An 8,063-nucleotide genomic window follows, 5' to 3' on the forward strand; every position below is an offset into this window, starting at 1 on the left:
TTAGGATTTAATCCACTTTCTATTAACACATCCCGCTTTTCATGTCACTTAGAGCTCACCTGGCAAGCCGGGTTTTGATGCATTTTTATGGAACAGTGATGCCTTGGCAGTCAGGTGCTCAGGAAGAGGAAAGTGGACATGCTCTCTTCGTGCCTGTAATACTTGAAATGTTTTGGGATACAGAGAAAGGCACAACAGGGCATTCTAATCATTACTCTCCCCGTAATGGTTATTTCCAAAGCATTTCCCAAACAAAACGTCCGACAATCATTAAAATGCAATGCAGTTGTGTTGTCAGATTTACAATCCAGCAGACAAGGACAGGAAAGAAGAAACTATGTAACAGGAAAGGAATGAAGGAGAATTTACTAAAAAAAGTCAGGGGAAACAAGTGTACCTTCAAATGCTGCTTTATTAAAAATGTGCTTTGAAATGTGTGTTCACATTGACACTGTTCCCCCCACAGGAGAAGCATCAGCTCCTACTTTTTTCCAATATGAACATGAGCAAAATGTCAGTGCTTTGTGCATTAATAGTGTCATATAGGCAATTAATACTGAAAACTTGAATCACACTACAACTTTAACAGGCTCCTTCTGACTTATATGAATGATTACCGGTAATATACATTGTACAACACTTGTTTATAAAGTCATGCTGATCTCAGCTTCTTGCCTCTGCTATAGACTCAGATATTTGAACTGGGGAGGTAAAGGCTGAAGCCATGTTTCTTCAACAAGTTTAATTCAGTCTATTTAGTTTGCTTCCCCCACCCCACCCCCTGTCTGGATAGTTTTCTTCTTCTTCAAGGCATCATAGCTCTAAATATTTGGTTTGGTTCTCTGAAAAAAGGAAAAGACAATACCTAAGCTCTACACACAGTTTATGCAGAAATGTACTTCAAGGCTTTACCAAAAGTCCTTTATTCCATGTTTCTGAAATATGTTGTTGTTGTTGTTGTTGTTGTTGTTGTTGTTGTTGTTGTTGTTAAAATGCTTTTAATGCTTAACTTTGAGCTACCAGCTGACTAAGGTTTAAAATCCCCAAACACCTGGGCCTGATTTGATCCCGGAATGTCCAACTTTTCCTTAGGATGTCCCTGTTTTCACTGGAGAAATGTTGGAGGGTATGGAGTTATCCAACCCCTGAAAATCTGCATGTTTAGGGTGGTACCCAACTAATGTGCCCCATCAAGTGCAGGGATTTGCACTGTTGCAACAAGAGTTTCCCCCTATCCTTCCCCTGCACATATTGCTGGAACAGTTTTAGGCAGCGGCGTAGCTAGCCGCTCGGGTGCCTGATGTGGTGTTTGTGCGTCCTGCAGCCGGGGGCGGGGTGAGCTGCCGCCTCCCCCTCAGCTGTAGAGCGGCTGAGGGAGAGGCAGTGGGCAGACGCAAGCCCCATGCTGCCGTTTCAGGCAGCGCGGAGCCTGCAGGCGCCCAAGCCACCACGTCGTTCCCAGGAGAGATGCGTGGCTCCGGCATGCTGCAGTCCTCGTGGTATGTGCCAGCCCCCACGGTGTGGCGCCCAGTGCCAGCCACATTTCGTCACATTTGTTGACTGAACTAAAAAGTTCTGTGAGCCCCAATTTTTAAAAAACTCATATTTTTGTCATTTTGTCACCCCCCTCAGTGATGACACCCGGGGCAGCCCCGCATCCCCCTTCCTCTGCCACTGGTTTTAGGGGGCACAGGGAGGAAGAAGGGGGAAAGTCTCATTGCACAAGTGGAAATACTTGTGGTGACAGGATGGTTACTCAGTGCTCCTTTGGATGCAACTCTTTGCCTCAAATCTCAGGCTCTGCGAGAGCTAGAGGCTTTTTTAAAAAGAGAAAAAACTGGGAATCGCAGGCTTATGGCTCATCCAGGGGTGACAACTATCTCCTTGCGCTCAGAGACAACAATGGGAGATCCATTTACAGATCCCACATGTAGCATGTCATTTGGCCCTTATTACTCTTACCTCCCAGGTGCTTCCAGTTCCTGACTTCATTACTGAGGTTGCTAATTAAGCACTAAAATTTAAGACAACAATTCATTGTGGTTGAGCACTTCCCCCCGCTGTCAATAACTGGTTTGCTGAAGTTACTTCTGATCAAGCTCATTAAAGTACGGGAACAATTTTCCATTGCTTCTTGGCCTAAGGTAGAACTGCAGCGAGGCATATAAAAACATACCCGTATGTCGCCATCCCCATTGCTGCTTCTGCTTGTCAATTAAGGATGGGTTTGAAAGACCAAAACTTAAAAGAGTTCAGGATCTGTTTTTCCAATGAAATCATTTGCTTGCATAAAGATCCGGTTGTAATAAGGCTGCCCCACAATATGTGGATTTGTTTGCTTGTTCCTTCTCGACGCCCACATCGTTTGCAGGCAGAAACTGTGATATCTTCAGGTTTTTCTTTTTCTTCTGTGCAGGGAAAGGGTGGACTACATAATTGCTTGATTTCAGCTGTGATGGGAGACATGATGAGGGAACACTCTGGATACTTCCCTTCAGCCCTTCATCAACCAAAGTATTGGTATCATAGAAGGCACATCAGTGAGCAGAGCCTCAGCTGGGAAATGACTCAGCTTCTCTCCCAGAGACAAAAGCAAACAGGTTGGGAGGAGGAGAAAATTGAAGGTGGGAGGGAAATAAAAGGAAACAACATACACTGTGTTCTTTCATAACATGTTATGTACATTGTACGCTACACTTCACAGTATCTGAGTCATCCTTTCCATCATTGTCATCATGTCCCAGTCGGGTGTAATGTAAAAAGGCCAAGATATCCATGCGTAGAAAGGCAAACTCCTGATAGGACAGCTGTGGTCAGACCATCCTTCTCCTATGGTTAGCAAGGCCTCTGAAAAGTGATTTTTAAAATCTACTGAGGTACTGAGAGAGAAAGAGGAAAGGAAAGACAGCAAGCTCATTTGGAATCTAAGTATATACACCATACATGTGAAGCATGTTTGAAGCACAATTCCTTCATCAAAGAATTATGAGCACTGTAGTTTGTCAAGGGTTGCTGGGAATTGTTAACTCTGTGAGGGGTGAACTACAGTGCCCAGAATTCTTTGAGGGGGTGGAATTGTGTTTTGTATGCACTTTAAAGGCGTAGTGTGTCTGCAGCTTGAAAGAAGCAACCATACCCTGATAGTCTACAGACACACTCTGCAGCAATCACAGCAGGGAATGGGAGAACCTAAAATTCAAGATGGTGTTTTTGGCAGGTGCCAAAGGCAACCGTTGCAAAGATCTGGACCCATTTGGGACCCATTGAGCCAAGAACTTGCACTGCCACGTTTAACTCTGTTCCTCCATTCAGAGAGAGCTTAACCTGAGCAAAGACACATACATTGCATTTGACCAAATTGGCTCCAAGACCCCAGAATAGCAGGGGTGGGGAGGGAGCTAAGAAGGAGCATAAAGGAGCTGACTTCCCATCCCACAAATGTCCTGCAACTTGTTTGTTTATAGCTCTTTATGGATTTTTGAAGAGAAATAATGAAAAAGGGAATACAGGTAAGTAAAACATAAGAAAACAAAGCAATATTTTCAGTGCGTGCATTTATTTGGAACGGCCGATGCAGCTAGTGGTCCACACCAACCGACTGTTCATTTATTTATGCAAATAGATCTGTATATCTATGGAGATCTGTATGGGAAAGCTTCCCAATTTTCTTGTGCTTGTACCGGTAGAAGGTCACCTTCTCCTAGGCTGCTAGTTGAGTCATTTCTTCTGCCCACTGTATGATTTGGGGCTGGGGGTAGTAGACCTAGTACTGAAGTGTTAGATGTATAGTCACCATGAGTGCCTTTAGTCGCCAGTTATATTTTCCCTGTGTCAAGTTCCAAAGGACCAGGACATCATTTGATAGTACATCTGTTAATCTCAAGGAGGTGTCTAGGACCATGTTTAGGCGGTTGCCTAACCTATGATTGAAAGACTGCACCTTTGGAACAGGACCAAATCATATGACATGCAAGGCATTACCATGCCAACACCTGTCATTACTAGTTATCATAATTTGTCCTGGGAGAGAAGTTGGGCAGGGTAGAAATAATAAATTATTATTATTATTATTATTATTATTATTATTATTAATTTATTTACCCTAAAGGTATTCTTTTGTTGTATCAGGCACAATATAATATCTGTGGAAATCAGCCTCATACTTGTTTTCTATTGCCTAAAATTTATTATTCCTTTATTTATTAAATAGGCTGTGTAGTTCTAAGGGAACTTTCCCCCTGTATGGTTAGTTTAACAGCTCCCTGCTATGTACAAGACCCGACTTAAGCAAAACCAAACCTGTGTACATTTCTCCACAAATTAGACACCTTTTGTTCAGGTTTGCTCAGTAAAGTGACTTTGCTAACGTTAACCACCTCATACAATAAATTATTGAGGAAAATTCTAACCCCCTAAACATTTTCCCCAAATTCTCTTCCCTGTCCCTGCCCCCAGTTCTTTGGGTTCCATTTATTTTCACACCTCCCCACAGCCTAGGGCAGAAAAAACCATCAGCTAAAATTACCTGAAAAGGATTGATACAAAGTACCGTAATTATTTTGTCCACTTCCAGCATTTTCTTCAGCTTCTCACTGTATTGCTTCCCTTAAACTTGAGCCTATGCTTCACCATCATGTTGCAATAAAGTGTGTGTGTGTGTGTGTGTGTGTGTGTGTGTGTGTGTGAACAAATAATGAGAAGTCATTTTCCCCTTACCATTATGCATTCCTCCACACACCCATCCATTTACAATGGGGAACTCTACACCAGCACAGCTGAGAGCAGAATCGAATCGTCTGCACATGCCCAGAGCAGCTACGTGGCTCTGTCATAGCGGGTTGTGTGCCCTGTGCGATGCTAAATTGCCCACTGTGAAAAAGATGCCTCTCACAACTTAATTCCTTGTCCAATCTTATGACATTTTGTTTCTCAGTTTCATCAGCCTTTCTATGTTGTTCTGCACTGTGTGTACAAGCAGTGGTTATCGGGAATATGCTGAAGGCAGTTAATTAAAACGTGTTCTCTCTTTATCACTTTGGTGCTGTTACAGAACGTGCAAGTGATGTTTCCATAACAAACCCTTTCTTGCACATCCATTCCCATCAAGGGGCCGGCTGCTCTCCTGCCTCAGGAGTGACCTGGCTGCCCATTTTTTTCAAATGTTTGATCGTATATTTTCAAGTTGGCCTGCAGCACAGAGCTTTGCTTAAAATATCCAGTGTGACTCAGCTAGAAGGAAATGCAATATGGGACAATAACTAGTAATGAACTGCCTAGTGTGTATGCTGCCATGTCTGTAGAAAATAAGAAGTACAGGGTCGTCTCTGTGCATGATCAGTTTAAAAGCTACCTGTATATATTTTTTCTTTAGCTCAAGTGGTTAGAGAAAGATCATGTTAATTCTGTTTGTTGCATACCGGTAGACCAAGAGCTCAACACCGAAAAGTAATTCCCGTTAAATACACTGGTATTATTCCAGTGGTTATGTGCATACGTAGGTTTTCAGCCTTATTCTGAGATGACAATCACACTCACCTTTGAAACCCATAATATGCCTAGACCCAGTTCTAGTTTATACAGACTGCTGCTATTTTGAGGTGGGATTCAATCACATACCAGCAAATTCAGGACCTGCAATTATAGTTACAGTCTTGAAAAACAAATCCACTTCTTTTTTTGAAATAAGGGAAGGAAAGGAAGCATGTACTGGGAAGTGTAAGGCAGCGTTTCTCAACCGCTGTTCCGCGGCACACTAGTGTGCCGCGAGACGCTGGCTGGTGTGCTGCGACGTGCGGCGACGAGAAGGGCGATTTGCATTGTCACGTGCCTGGCGGCCGCCAATATCCAACACTGACCCGCCGGAAAGGAAGCCGGCTGGGTCACGACGCGGGGCGAGCGCAGCTCTCAACAGCCACCACCACGGGAGGGTGGTTTTAGACAAACTTAAAGAAGCTGGCTGGATGAGCTCAACCTGAAACTTGCTGAGCAAAGGATTGTGCTGGCAGAGAAATCAGCAGCTTGTGAAGCCTCATTACAGGAGATTGCAACCAACACAGCAATTTGCAAGTGTTTCTTACAGTCATAATTATATAGTCAATATAGGGCGGCACAGAGTTAAATTTTTTAACTTTTTAAATGGTGGTGTGCCTCGTGATTTTTTTCATGGAACAAGTGTGCCTTGGCCCAAAAAAGGTTGAGAAACACTGGTGTAAGGAATACCTGCTGCTCTGACACAACGTTGCATAGGTGTCACCTTCAGAAGAAGAATGGAGGGGCAGCAGTGTGCACAGGACGTGACGTCGTGCGTTTGATGTTGGGACATCGGAGGAGCCACAGGTGGAGCTGAGCCCAGTGGCATGGCCATTGAAGCCACTGGCCTAGGGCTACTTCCCACCACCTTTGGACTTTGCCCTCCTCCCCCAAAATATTGGGGGGCCCAAAGGGGCTCAGCCCCTAGAAGATGGCACCCCTGCTATGTTGTCTAACCTCCCTGCAGAGAAATACATGTGAATGTTCAATAAATAGTTGGCATGTGTATTCTCCCTAGAAACATATCAGGATGAATGCTCAGTAAGCAGGTTGCCTGGAAGCACCCATAGTCAGTAGAATCAAGTAGTAAGTCTCCTGGGGAAAGTCATCATGAAATTGGTGGTATGGGGGGGGGGATAGTGAGTTCCCTAGCTAGGCTAGGAAATGTCAGTCCTCAGTTTAGAACCTGTCATATTTCATGCTCCAAGTTCCAGGTATAGGAACTTGTTTGGCTATTTTGCTGTATTTGTTCATCAAACAGCTGTGAATCAGAGCTGTGAAATAAATCTGAATGCCCCGCCTCCCATATTGATCCCACGATGTGCTGTACTTTTGTACTTTTCTGTTCAATGTTGCAAAAAATAGGAACATTCTGTGAAAATAATTTTCACAGTAGAATGGGTGACTTGTACTTTGTGGGTAATGCTCATAAATTAATTTCTCCTTGAAGTCTTAAGAAACATCTGTGCTCTTGCATGCTTAAGCGAACATGATAAGCTGCCTTATACAGAATCAAACTATTTGTCTCTCCAGCCCAGTATTGCCCGCTTTGACTGGCGGCTCTTCCACATATTTATTGTAAGTGAATTTTTGGGGTGGGTGGGTGGGATGACTTATTGTCAGACTCGATGTCTAATGGTGGTGAAAGGCTATATGTTTAGGCAGTGTAATCTGTACACCATGAGTAATATTGGATGTCTCAAGAAAAGAGAATCTGTGCATATTGAAGAAAATGAATACAAAAAAAAATCTATTGCAAACCATAGCCCCTTGAAAGGTAGTTCCTGAGATCTGCAAGAGGCTTCAGGAGATGGCAGAATATAGATCTTCTGGAGTATCTTTTAAGATGGGGGCACATATAGTGTTTCAACAGTGTAGCAGGAGTGTGCCAAATCCTATGGTATCTTCAGTATAGGATTAGGCCTTAAAACTACTTCACATACACACACACACATAGAGACAACCTGCACACAAAAATGAATCAATAAACTACTAAAACATTGAAGAGATACAAGTGCTGCTAACAAGAGAGCAGTTGAGTAAAAACTATTCACACTGGCAGGTGAAAAGCTTGCTGGGAAGGAAATGCCTTAAATAACAAAAAGTCTGGGGAGAGGGCAAATTGATCTCCCCTGGCAAGGAGTTCCACAGATCCAGACCAATGAAGAGAACTGGCAAGATTCCAACCTGTGTGCCATGTGTGTTGTCAGGGATGTGGCTCAACCAAGTGCAGGGGGAGAGTCAGACTCAGAAATTGAGCCAAGTGAGAGAGAGGCCGGCTCTGCAGACGAAAGCTGGCTGACAGAGCCAGGAAGGGGGAGCTTGATCCCCCTTCATGAAGAAGTCACAAACACAGATAGCTCTCAAGCGGGGGGGGGGGAGTTTGGAGGCAGTCAGAGTGTTGCTAGGCAACCAGCAGAGAGGCAGAGGACAGAGAGTGTGTCTAGTGGAAATGGGGAGGGGGAAGTCCAACCTCTCAGTCCCTGTTCTCGGAGACTGGACAAGGTCAAAGTGCACTGGAAGGGCAAGAGGGG

At 44.0% G+C, this 8,063-nt stretch overlaps 1 protein-coding gene across 3 annotated transcripts in view; it reads right to left on the reverse strand.

Moving 5' to 3' along the window:
* The window catches only part of LOC148687644 (uncharacterized), a 45,507-nt gene extending 39,334 nt beyond the window's left edge, over positions 1 to 6,173 (reverse strand). The window contains exons 1-3 of one of the 3 annotated variants that reach the window (XR_015949877.1): positions 4,717 to 6,134; positions 2,177 to 2,572; positions 395 to 842 (exon numbers count right to left, since the gene is read on the reverse strand). The gene's annotated coding sequence lies outside the window, so the exon portion shown is untranslated. Of the gene's footprint in view, positions 1 to 394; positions 2,573 to 4,716 lie in introns of those variants that run through there. The other 2 variants (XR_015949874.1, XR_015949872.1) reach the window with 2 other exon arrangements.
* Positions 6,174 to 8,063: the final 1,890 nt, after the last annotated feature.

Source organism: Zootoca vivipara, chromosome 1, assembly GCF_965207765.1.
Source record: "Zootoca vivipara chromosome 1, rZooViv2.hap1.1, whole genome shotgun sequence".
Classification (NCBI taxonomy): Eukaryota; Metazoa; Chordata; class Lepidosauria; order Squamata; family Lacertidae; genus Zootoca; species Zootoca vivipara.